We start from the raw sequence: 13,614 nt of genomic DNA on the forward strand, positions 1-13,614 counted from the left end.
AAAGGTCTAATTTTTGCATTTTTAGGTCACTTCAAGATTTATTGCATAGAACTATTTCACATTATAATACTAAATCAAATTATATTGCCTCTGAATTTAGAATTGGTTAAGTTATGTCATGGCATACATAAGCCTTTATTTCAGAATGAAACTGATGTGCAGGAGTTTCTTTCTTAGCACACAAGCAATAAAAACCTCTCTGAACGGTTTGCCACAGTATTAACTAATCAGCCTTATAAATGGGAGCATTGCATTTCTTATCAGTTACTATTGACATTATAGGAAGAAAATAAAAGGAGAAAACAAAATAAAAATAAACTGTTATCAAGCAGTTGTGTTTCAACATGCAAACAAATTAAATTTAATAAAGTAAGAAAGTATATTACTTAAGTATAAAGTGTTCTTTCATTTAAAAAATATTTTATTTCTTTTCATGTCCTGGCATCTTTATGAATACTAGGAACACAACAGTGAACAAAAGAGAGAAAATTTTCTTCTCTGAAGGAGCTTCAATTGCAGCAGGAAGGAAAATTTTTTTAAAGATGATTAAATGACTATAATGATTAGAAAGTGATAATTGTTATGAAGAAAAAAAGAATAATAAGTGAGTAGAGTAACAGTTTCATTTTTATAGACAGTGTATAAGCCCAGATGAGACTTCATGAAATAGAGAAAACTATGGCAGGATCGGATAAAAGAGATTCATGCCAAGATGGAACAACAAATTCAAAGGTCCAATGTGTGAGTGCTTGACATTTTTAAGGAACAGTAAAGAGGCCAAATGTGGAAGTGAAGGAGAATGCCATAGGAGATGAGATTAGAGGGATAGATGTGGACTAGATTATGTTGGATTTAGCAGATCAAAATAAAGGAGTATGTATTTCATTCAAAGGATTATGGGACATCATGAAGGGTTTTGCATTTAGTAGTGAAGTGAACTGCTTTATATTTTAAAATTATCACTTCGGAACCTGGTGGGGAAAATCTTTAGTGTGATAGGAGTGAAAGATGGACATCGATTAAGATGTTATTCAGGCAAGAGAAAATGATGCCTTGTACTTGGGTTGATGGCTATGGACGTTGTAAGAAGTGGTTAAATTAAAATGTATTTTGAAAATGCAGTCAATGTGATATTCTGATGGACTTCACGGTGATATGTAAGGAAAGAGTCAAGCATAACTCCATAATTTTGGTTTAAGGAACTGGGTAAATAATTATGACATTCACTGAGGTGGAGAACACTAGTAATGTAATAGGTTTGGATGAATTTTGAGTCAAGTTGGACATGTTGAATAGGTATTTGAATGTATGAATTGGGAATTCATCAGATAGGTCAGGACTAGTGATACAAATTTGGAAATTATCAGTATATGTACAGTATTTAAATATAAATACTGCATAAAATCATTTAATCTATGACTGTATCTACAGCACGGAGAGAAGCAATGAAGTTCTGAATAGTGACAGTATCCACTAAAGACAGAGGAAGCAATTAGGAAAGTTTCAACTCTGAAAAACTGGAGTTGAAGGTTAGTAACTGTGTTCAACACAAGAGAGAAAAAGTATTTAAACAAAATTATGTAAAACAAATATTTTAAAAAGACATGAATATGAAGAAAATATTAATATTTATATGCTGATTATAGTGCCATAGAAGGGATAGAAAAATTTATGTAGCAGAAAATATTTGCAGGAGATATATTCTTTCATAGGTGATAATTGACAGGATCTAGTCACTAATGAAGAGTTGACCATGGACAGGAGCATGGAAAATCAGACTAAAATACATATGAATATAGATGTATATAGACTGGTAGCTGTTAGTGGTAAGATGGAAAAGTTGTCTTCTGATAATTTCTATTTTCTCAATGAAATAAGAAACCAAGTCATTAGTTAAAACTTTCATAGAGAGAAGGTTGATGGGGGTTTAAAAAGAGAAATCAAAGCTGGAAATAATAGGCTGGGTAGTGGGAAATTAAATTGGTTACAGAGAAGTAGGACTGTCAGGCAACACCAAGGGCTTCCTTAATATCTATGGTGAAGAAATCAAGGTAAAAACATTTAGTGTGTGCATGTGTGTGTGTTTGGGGGGCATATGTGGATTTTCTTCCACTCTATACAATTTGTGTGAGTAAAATACATTTTTTTAAAAGTTGAAATCAACATCAGGGTCAAGGTTATTAAGGCCAGTATGATGGAAGGGGAAATAAGTAGGAGAGTAGAGAATGTTAAGTGAGCGAGTATAATGGTGAGCCACAGAATCTAAGCTGGAAAAAAGGAGGAGATGGGAGGTTTTTTTTTGAAAGAAGAAAAAATGATTGTCTGGAAGTGGCATTAATGAAGAAGAATTCTTGGGAGATGTGTGTTTTCTATTCGCCTCGTGAGCTACTGCCATGCCACCCTCTCAGGCATTGCTCTGCCTCTTTCCTCATGTGCTTTCTATCCTCTTTTGTGTATGTATGTGAATAAAATTTTATTGGAACAGAGCCATGCTCATTCACTTACAGATAGTCTATGGCTGCTTTCATATGACAACAGCAGAGTTTAAATTTTACAGAGACCTTATGGCCCACAAAGCCTAAAATCTTTACTATTTGCCCTTTACAGGAAAAATTTGCCAACCCTGATCTATTCCAGGGGCTGCCAAGCTATTTTTTAAATGATTGTTTTATTTTTAAAAAGATAACTTAGATAATATAATTTTACACAGAAAATATAGTGATTCCCATATGCACCACTCCCCACACCTTCCACATCCTCCCACATAAACAACATTCTTCATTAGTGAGGCACATTCATTGCAATTGGTAAGTGCATCCTGGGGCATTGCCACTGAGTATGGACCATATTTCACATTGTAGTTTACACTTTCTCTCACATAATTCTCCATATTCGTGGAAGGTATAAAATGGCCTATATCTGTCATTGCAATGTCATTAAGAACAAATCCCATGTCCCAAAAGAGCCCCCATATTAGACCTGTTTTTCTCTCTTCCTGCCTTCAGTACCTCCAGTGGTCACTGTCTTCACAGCAATGATATAATTTCTCCCATTGCTAGAATCATATTATGTCCATAGTAGAATACCAGGAAATCCACTCTAGTCCATAATTTATTTCCCAAACCTGAGGATTCAGGATTGGTGATGTCCACTCTATCTCTAATTTAGAAAGGGCTTTGATCCCATACAGCTGATGGATGGGACTCTCTTTCTTGCAGTTATAGGCTCTCTCATTTCCTTTGTATGGTGGTTGTCAATTCTCACCTCCTTGTTTGTTGCAGCAACAGTCCCCCAAGCAAAGGAAATGACTGGCAAAGGAGGATGGTCCATTGATGGGCCCTTGATATTGATGACTATGCTTGTGAAGCCTTTGCTCTTGAAATTGAAACTTAGCCAAGTGTTACGGGGTGCCTAAGCATTGCTTCCTGAAAGCCTCCCTCTTGCTCAAATGTGGCCTCTCTCTAAGCCAAACTCGGCATATAAATGCATTACCTTCCCTCAGCGTGGGACAAGACTCCTGGGAACGAGCTTCCCTGGCACTGAGGGCTTACTATCAAGCACCAACTAGCAATACAACTGGAAAAAGACCTTGAATAAAAGGGGAAAAGGTAAAGACAAATGAGTTTATATGGCTAAGAAACTTCAAAGTGAGTCAGAAGTTCATCCCAGGGGTAATATGTATGTACATCTCAGCAGGATCTCATAGACTGCCAAAATGGATAATGCCCCAAATAGTGGGGCTCTGGAGGACTCTAAAAACACCCAGATCCTATGGTCAGGGCAGATAGCTCCAGAGTTTGGTGCCTTGCCAGTGGACCCTACTTTGGAGTTTGTGCTCCTAAAAGCGACAGAGTTGGACTCAGTTATGGCTTCCTTACACATAGCTCATCTGTCCTTTCTATTTAAACATATACTTGGTGCTAGAGTTTGTAGGTGTATTTCTAAGAGACTAGACTCTTTGGCCTGTCCATGTGCCAACTGGGCCTTGAGTTTCAGCAGAGTTGTAACACTTACTCTCCAACTATTTGGACTCAGTCAGGACAACTAACAAGGTGGTGAGGATTGACAACCACCATACCAAAGAAATGAGAAAGTCTATCCTCTTTTTGCACTGCTTTGCCTTTTGTGCTAGAGAGTGCAATGATTTATTTATTCCCCCAAAGTTCTACTAACATACAACTGCTATGTATTATGGAGTTGCACTAGAGATTTGAAGTTAATAGTTTACAGCAGAGGAGAAAAATAAATCAAATTTTATGTGCTCTTCTTCTGAAAGTTACTTTGGCTCTTTCTCACCATCAGGACTATGTTATTGGCCCTTAGATTCTAGCCAAAATTTTGTCAAACCTCTTTCTCTGGTGCACCCTATTCCCATTTCCATTTTGTTTCCTCCTTTTTGAAGAAAACCAATGAAAGGTAAAACACCCACCAAAGAAGAAATTTCAGCTTTCTCTAATAAACTAGCTGATTTTCATATCCACTCTCACACAATAACAAAATTGCCAGTCAAGGACTCCCATTCATTTACTTTTCAATGAACATTTTAGTGGTTCTCTCTTTGATATCAACTGATACCCACAGATTATCTGATATGGGAGAAACACCTCTAAATAAAGAGAGACATGAAATAATAAAATATACACACTGAAGGAAGAAAGGAATTTGGAGATGACAGGCAATAGGGAAGAAAATCATTCAAAAAATCTCATAAATATTATTTTAAAGAAAATAGAATTTTTTAATCAATAAGAATTACAGAATGCATTAAAAAGTTATTAGATGAGTTTTTGGAATTAAAAATGAGAGTTAAATGTTCTTTCATACAAAATAAAACCACTGGAGACTGATGTAAAGGAATCTCTCCCAAAATGAGCCAAAATAAAAATAGATTGACAATATGTGAGAAAGTTGGTAAGGTTATAATAATAATAACAATGATCTTTTTATTAATAAAAATTCAATTTATCTATTTTGGGAGGAAGAGGTGAGAACAGTTTAAGTGGTAGCAGATGGAGTAATGATAAAAGAGTAAGATCCTGAATTTCCATAGGAAGAATTAATCAGATAATATGCAAAGTGGAAAAACATATTTCAAGAAATAGCAGTATGATCATGCTCTTTAGAAAGATGGAGGTAAATATTCAAAGAAAATGTTAAGTGTGGTGTTGAAAGAGGTTGCTTTTGGAGAGCAGGTTTGATATATTTTCTATATTTGCTTTGGAATGTTACCTCTCCAACCCCTCCTTTATGCAGAAGTGATGAGAATTTTTTCAGAGTTACTGCAAGTGTAGTATATGCTTCATGTAAATTTTATTATAGGATCATGCTTAGATAGATAACCATAAATTGTGATCATTGCTATGGATGGCCCTTCATTAGACATTGCTGTGGAAATCAGAGCATTTTGAGGAATCTGTGAATTTTTAACACCAAATCAATCTTTGTACAATGTCTCTTTATTATCTAATACAATAGACTGTCTGGCTGTCTCCTCTATTATAGCTAAAATTCTTTGTTATTTCCCTTAATTTATGATGTATAAAATTCTTCATTATGTTATTTCCCATATTTAATTTATGATGTGCCAATGTTATTTTTTATTTAGTTTTATATACATGCTATGAAGTTTCTAATGTTCCCTAGAAATATCAGAATTCTTTCTTGGCTTAATTTCTTCTCATGGCAGTACTATTTCATAAAAATATAAATACTGTTATGAGGGAAAATGTTTTCATCTTTACATGTATATTCCCTCAATTTCTGTCACTACCTCTACATCTATACACATATTGTGAATGAATATATAAAATGGCATCTCAATCTTAAAACAAACCAATTTTCCCATGGCTTCTCTGACTGCTCAGCTTTGGTTCACTTCCCCTACTATATTCATTTCCTTATACAATTTTCCTCATTGCAATTAATATTCTCTGCTTTACATATTATTAGGGTATGACCGCCCTCATAGATAGATAGATATAGACATAATAGATAAAATAGATGATATAGATATTTTTAATCAATGAAAATTACAGAATGCACTAAAAGATAGAGATTTAGATATGGATATAGATATAGGTTAGAGAGAGGAACATGAATAAATTATTTGTTATGGCCATAGCTTTCTAGATGAACTATGATAATTCAGTCCTCCAACCTTTCCAGAAAGCAGTTTAACAGTCTCTGACAAACAAGGCGTTAGGGTAACAGATCAGAATTGGCTACACCTACAGAGACACATTAGCTACCAAAATGATCACATAGTATATTCATCTGAGGTCTCACTCTAGACCATTAATCCAAGTGTTAAAACTCTCCCTTTTCAATGCCATATGAGCTGAGATTCTGTAAACTTCTAATGAATCTTTTTGAAATTAAGAGAAAAGCTCTGGAAAGTGGGTGTGGCTCAAGCAATTGGGCTCCTGTGTACCATATGGGAGGCCCTGGGTTCAATTCCCGGGGCCTCCTGGTGAAAGCAAGCTGGACTGCACTACAGAGAGCTGATGACCTGTGCTGAGGTGATCTGGAGCAGCAAGATGATGCAAAAAAAGAGAGACACAAGAGAGAGACAGTAAGAGATGCAGCAGACCAGGGAGATGAGGTGGTTCAAGCAATTGAGTGCCTCTCTCCCACCCAGAGGTCCTGGAATTGGTTCCCAGTGCTTCCTAAGGAGAAAGACGAGATGAAAAGAGAAGCAGGCATGGAAAGAACACACAACAAATGGACTCAGACAGCAGACAGCAAGCACAAAACAACAAATGGGGGGAGAGAGGGGAGAGGAAAGCACATTTCTTTCAATGTAAGTAGCCTAAAATGGAGTTAACCAAAAAATAAGCATAATTTTCTAAGTTCAAAAATTCAAATTTCCCTTGGAAAATAGGTCAGCAAAATGTGAATTTATAGAGGAAAAGGAAGCTCAAGGAATCATTAATCCTTAAGTGAACTTCTCTTTAATCAATTATGAACACAATAGTGTTTAGTGAATATTTGTTTATGAGGGCACTGTTCCAAAATGCCTGTGGGTTTATTTTAGTTTCCTGGCTGCCAAAGCAAATAATATGTGGGCTGGCATTTATAGGCTTATGGTTCTAAAGCTAGGAGAAGTATAAAATCAAGGCATTTTCAAGGCAATGCTTTCTCACAGAAGATGTTGCCATTCTGGGACTGGCTGCCAAGGGTCCTTGCTCATTGGTTTTTCTGTCACAAGGCAACGACATGGCTTTCTTTCCTGGCTTCTCTTTCTTTTCTTGGTTTGTTGACTTCTAGCTTCTGGCTGCTTCCTATGGCTTCCTCTCTCTAGGTTACCATCCCTATAAGGCCTTCATTAATAGGATTAAGACCCACCCTAATTCATCTGGGACATACCTTAAGTGTAGTGACCATATCAAAAGGTCCTGTTTACAAGGGTTCACACACACAGCGTTGGATTTAGTTTAAGAACATGCTGTTCTGGGATACTTAGCTCCAAGCCACTAAACACACTAAAGTTAAAGGAAATAAACAATATTTCAGAACCTAATGAATCAATAAAGTGGTGTTAGAGTTTTTTCACCAAAAATAATAATGAGATATAATTTGATTAAACAGTGATTAATAAAATCTGATATTTATTTCAGCACTATACCTTAATATTCATATTTATGAAATGCCCATCCCTTCATGAATGTTTATGGAACTTGTATGATATGCTAGATATGGGCATTTCTCACCAGTCTCCACTGGGCAATCCTAATAGAATTCACCATAATCTATCACCTAACTATGTTCACAGCCTCTTAATTTATCTTTATGCCTTTACTATTCAAACTCTCCAGCCCATTCTCTATACAAGAGTCAGAGCCAATAACTAACCATCTAAATAATTTTAAAATTACTTTCATTTTTTATCTGTCCATATCCTTCAGCTACTTCCCCATTTCTTGTTTCTTTATTAAAGAAAAACTTCCTTTAATAAATTATATATACTCATTTTCATCAATTTAATTTTCTCACATTCTCTCTTAAGCCCACTTCAAATAGACTTTTGCATTTTCTACTCCAGCAAATCTGATTGTATAACAGTGTCACTAATGATTCTGCAAACAGTGTCTTCTACTTAGTTCTTATTTTACTTGACCTAATAACAGTATTTCATGCTGTTGAACACTCCCTCTCCTTGAAATTATTTGGCTTTCAAACTTCACTTTGACATGATTTTCCTCCTGTATCACTGACTGCTCTTTTCAATTACCTTTGCTGCTTCTTCCTCCTTTCCTTGACCCTTGCATAGTGTGGGGCCCAGGTTTTATATCTTAGTCCTCCTCTTTTCTCTGTCTACATGTACTCCCTTTGTGAGCCTATCCAGTGTTATGGTCCAAAGTTTCCCAAATTTACATTTCCTTTGAAGACTACCTCATGTTGCCAACCGTGTACTCAACTTCTCCACTTGGATATCTAATTTGCATCCCAATCTTAAGGAGATAATTTTGTTTCACATGACTACTCTGTTTTAAATTACATCTCACTACTTCCTGATTTTAATATTGCCCCATCTTCCACTCTGTACCATTTTTACAGGCAATTCATGTGCTCTGGCATATTCCATTGTACTTGCTTATTTTCTTATTTTCTATTTTCCTAAGTAGAAGATAAATTCCAAGAGGTCAGGGACAACCCCCCCCCATTTGTGCACTGATTTATACCCAGGGCCTAGTGCCTAGAACATAGTAAGTGTTCAAAAATATCTGGTAAATAAATGAATAAATAAAACCATAGCATCCTTTAACTTAATTCTCTCATGGCTACCCACTTCACTTGTAAAAATTCCAAACTTCTGACCAACTCCAACATTGTCTGGCTTTATCTTCCCATCTTCGTCTCCTACCACTTCTTTCTCCACTACTTGCAGCCAGATTGACTTTACCTATTCAGATTCTCAAACTGGAAACTTTGCAGTTTTTGTTTTCTCTGCTATTGATGCTCTTTTACCATCTTTCTAAATTTTAGACTTATCTTTTAGATCTCTACTCAAATGTCAGTTCTCCAGATTTCCTGGCCTGTTTTCAATTATCCCTAATCTTATTATTTGCACTTTTCTCTTAAAAAGTGTTTCTCTTTCCCCTGGCTCTGTGGATGCCAGTAAGAAATTGTATTTCCCAGTCTCCTGTTCTGCTGGGGTGCCATGTGATTAAGTTCAGTGGGAGGGAATTGTCAGTGATATGGGGAACTGTCAGTGATATGTGCAACTGCTTGGTTATTTTCAAGTTAAGCCAAGTCATGGAACTCAGAAGTGTGTTGTCCCTTCTGTCTACTGGAATGCTGGTATCGCAGTGGCCCAGCTTCAACCACGCAAATGAAGACAAAGCACTGTCAGTTAAGCTGACTAGAATACTATTGGTGAGAAAACTAAACTTCTAACTTATTTTAGCCATTGTATTTTTTCATTGATTTTTCTTTATTAGCACAGCTAATCTCATCCTGATGAATATACCCAGTTATATTTTTGTCATAGCCTTCATATTACTATGCAATATTATCTTATGTATTTATTTGGGTTTTGTTGAATCTGTTCCCACACTGGCATAAGGTCCATTAGGTCAAGAACCTTCACTTTTCTGTTCACCACACTTTCCCCAGGGCTTTGAAGAGTCCCTTACACTCATAATCACATCTGCATTTGTGGAATTAAGAAATAGGCAATGCAGTTATATTCTGTGGCCACTTCTGGTTATAATTCAATAAAAGCAGGTACTTCACTATTAAAATTACCACCTGAATTGCAAATATATGGAATAAATCTTCAGTAGTAAACTCCGTAATTTTTATTTCATATTTCCTACCATTCCTCTTGCTATTTAAGCAGAAATAAGGGATTTAATTATATATTGCTTTAAGAGTGTTAGAATAGCCCAGAAAAAAAGTGAAAATATGGATTTTGTAATTCAATTGCAAAAACACCATACTTCAAAGCAAAATATCAACATGTAAGATCCAGTCTTTGATGAGAGAGATATGGGTTGGTGGGTTGTAAAGGGAAAGATAAAAGCAATAATTTCCTAGCAAAGGCCTGGAATCTAAATGAGGAGGCAAGGGTTTGGCTCCAGTAGGCAAAGCCCATGGAAGATTCCATGGGCATTGGGAGTCTGCACCTGCTCATGGCCCCAAATACCCTGGCTGACATACTCGCTGCATTGAAGACCAAATTGGACAGAGGAAAGGAGTGAGTTAACCCTGATTCAAAAGAAAACATTAAAACCTGAAATACTGGAGTTTTACCTTAAAGAACTCACACTTTGACTTGGCACATTGTCATTTCCCTGTCAGATGAAATGAGAACCACGCATTCTGTTGAGTTCATTATCAGAGAAATAACACAGAATTTGTGCACATAAGGGTTGTCAACTAATTCTGAAATTTGTTACCTAAGGGAAAAGGGCTGGAACACATTTCAGTTACCTGCTTCTGCTATTTTGTTCTTTCCTTCATTAATAAGACATGGATATGTTAGAAAAGATACACTAATAATACTACTTTTCTTGATAAAGGAAGGTGATTACCATTGATATAAAATTAAACATAATCAATTATTTTCCAGGATGCTTAACATTTATGACTATAGATTTATACTTACAAATAAAAAAACCACTAAGCCATAGTTTTTAAGTCTTCCATATATATAATGTTTAATTGTGAGATAGAAATTTTCTAGTTCTTAAAACTTTTATTTCTAGTCAATTAATCATTTTTATATTCTACTTTAATACATAATATTTTTTAGGAATTTAGCCATCAAGTTACAGTGGGGGAGATTATACTTTGATGGGCATTAGAGATAAAATGGTGAGCAAGACAGAGACCAGGAGACTCCTCTAATAGACTGATGACTAAATTGGAATGTCACAAAACTTTGATAAGTGCAATGAGGAAAACAAGTTCTATAAGGGAAAATAACAAGAAAAGCTAAGAGAAGTCTAGAAAAGATTTCTTATAGTAAGTAGAATTTAAGTTATGAGAGTTAGTACTAGTGAGATAGGAGAAATGGAACATTTTGGCAGCACAAATAATAAGATACACACACAAAAGGACTATCAGTTTATTGTCAGGCTCCCATTCTACCTTGAAGGGTGGGAACCATGTCAGTATTGATTGTCATGAAGCACCAACATCTAACCCAATACATAATACAGAGTGGAAAATTAGTGAGTAAGTAAATGAATATACATTCACATTTATTAATTAATGCACTCTTCATATTGATATAAAAAAGACAGGATCATGAGATTTCCATAGATAAAGGAAAATGTATGCCCATAATAACTCAATTAAATTAATATACATAGGCAAATCTGAACTTTGTAGATATCATGCATGGTTACCAAAGTATTTGATAAATTCAATATTGTATTTAATTTAATTTTCTCTTTCTTATATGTCACTTAATGCCATTCTTCCTAAATTTCATTTTTCTGATGGAGTAAAATTAGACTAGAAATAAAACTGGAATGGAAAATGTTGCATGTTTTGGTCTTTGATTGTATGTTTTGGTCTTTGCTCTGGCGTTACTAGATGTATGAGCATCAAAATATGCAAAAGGTATAAGATCTTTTAGTCTTAAAATCTAAGACTATCTAAGTAAAATCTTACAATGTCACAATTCCCTGGAAATAGAATAGAAGAGAAATGAACAGATTTACATGTTTACACAAACTCTTGAGCTTTAGGGACCTTTAAAAAGGAAGATTTCCAGGCGAATTTAAGACTAAATAAAAGCTAGAAGAGTCTGAGAATAAACAAAAAGCTTTATATTCCCATGTATAAAGAGAAGGTCAGTTTATGTATCAGAAGAGTATTTAGAGGAAAAACAGATTCATGCTGCTTCCTTGAGTAGATTAACCTCTTCTTGAATGCCCAGTCATAAATTTTTCTTGGTGTGAAAACAGACTGTGGCACACACTTCATAATTCAACCTTTTCTTACTCTCTTCAACTGCAAATGCTGAAAAGAAATGAATGATGAATTTCTCAGGTTCCACTGCAACTAAAGATGGCTATGCAACCCAATTCTGGTCAATGAAATATCATCAGAAAGCTGCTATTGGTGTTATGGGAAGATGTATCCTGGTAGAAATGGTGAAAGGCTGTTGGCATCACTCTTCTCCATTTTACTAACTTGACAGTAGACATAATGTATAGAAGTGCAACAGATATACTGAAACCATGTGCCTTGGTTTCCTCATTGCTAAAACAAATGCTACTCAATGGGTCATCTTAACAATGGAACTTTTTGGTTCACAGTTTTGAGGCTAGAAGTCCAAAATCAAGGTATTATCAAGGCCATGCTTCCTCCCAGAAGACTGTGGTATCCTGGGACTGTCTACCAGTGATCTTGGCTCCTTAACTTTTCTGTCAAATGGCAAAGAACAGGGCAGCTCTCTACTTCTCTCCTTTCTCTATCAGGTTGTGTTGACTTAGCTTCTGGCTGCTCCCCTATGGCTTTCTCTCTGAATATTATTCTACTTTTAAAGTACTCCAGTAATGGGAGCCCTGACTGAGTTGGGCCACACTTTGACTGAAGAAGCCTCATCAAAAGGTCCTATGTATAATGGGTTTACACCCACAGGAATGGATTAAGTTAAGGGTCATGTTTTTATGGTGTACATAGCTCCAAACACCACAGTCTGACCCCTGGACCCCAAAAACATATTATTTCTACAAGCAGAGTACATTCATTCCATCACAACATCCCAAAAGCATTAAGTCATTTCAGAATCTACAATAAGTAAAAATTCTCATCATAATCAGTTATGGGTGTGGTCTGTCTTGGGTCATGATTTCCCTCTGTGGCTGTGTGAAATCTAGAAAATGAAGTTTTCTGCTTCTTATATACAATGAATGAACAGGCAGAAGATAAACATTCCCATTCCAGAAAGGATAAATTAGAAGGAAAACAGATGTCACAGGTTCCAAACAATGCTGAAACCCAGCAGGACAAACTCCAATAAATTTCAAGTTCTGAAATCTACTCTGGGTTGATCCTTTACCCTTTAACCCCCATGGGCCGTCAGCTCCACCCCTTCCAAGAGCTTGTATCGCAGTCATGCTCTCCCTAAACACTGAAATGAAGGTGTTACCCTCTTCTAGCATTGGGATGGCCACCAGGCTCTCTAGGAATGTCAGGGCACAGGTTCCATCTTCTCCAAGCATTGTAATGGTGGCTAGGCTCACCACAAATGCCAGGAAACAGGCTTCATCCTGTCCAAGCATCAGGATGGCATCCAGGTTCTCCATGAACACGAACGCAAGCCCTACCATCTCTGAGCATTGGGGTGGCAGCCAAACTCCCTCCACCAACACTGAGACACAGGCTCCACCATCTACAAGCACTGGGGTTCTCCCAGTGAGAATTTAAGCATTCTCCCTAAACAGTGGGGTGGAAATACTGCAAGCACCAAGACAGATCCCCCCTTTCCACACCCATGAGTGGGCCCTATCTCTTTGCCTGAGAAGATAGCTTCAGTTCAGACCTCAGCTCCATGATTCTTCCCTTGAGGTCATTATTCCTTCAATTTTTCCCTTTCTCATCCTTTCAGGCCAAGCAGGCAGTGGTTCTGCCTATACAAATTTCATAAAAAACATT

General features: G+C 36.3%; 1 pseudogene; it reads right to left on the minus strand.

Annotated features, from left to right (window-relative positions):
• Nucleotides 1-13,265, minus strand: part of LOC139439943 (uncharacterized) — a 67,613-nt pseudogene extending 54,348 nt beyond the window's left edge.
• Between the last annotated feature and the right edge of the window lie 349 nt (nucleotides 13,266-13,614).

The sequence above is a fragment of the Dasypus novemcinctus genome, chromosome 11 (assembly GCF_030445035.2).
Source record: "Dasypus novemcinctus isolate mDasNov1 chromosome 11, mDasNov1.1.hap2, whole genome shotgun sequence".
In the NCBI taxonomy this organism is placed as follows: Eukaryota; Metazoa; Chordata; class Mammalia; order Cingulata; family Dasypodidae; genus Dasypus; species Dasypus novemcinctus.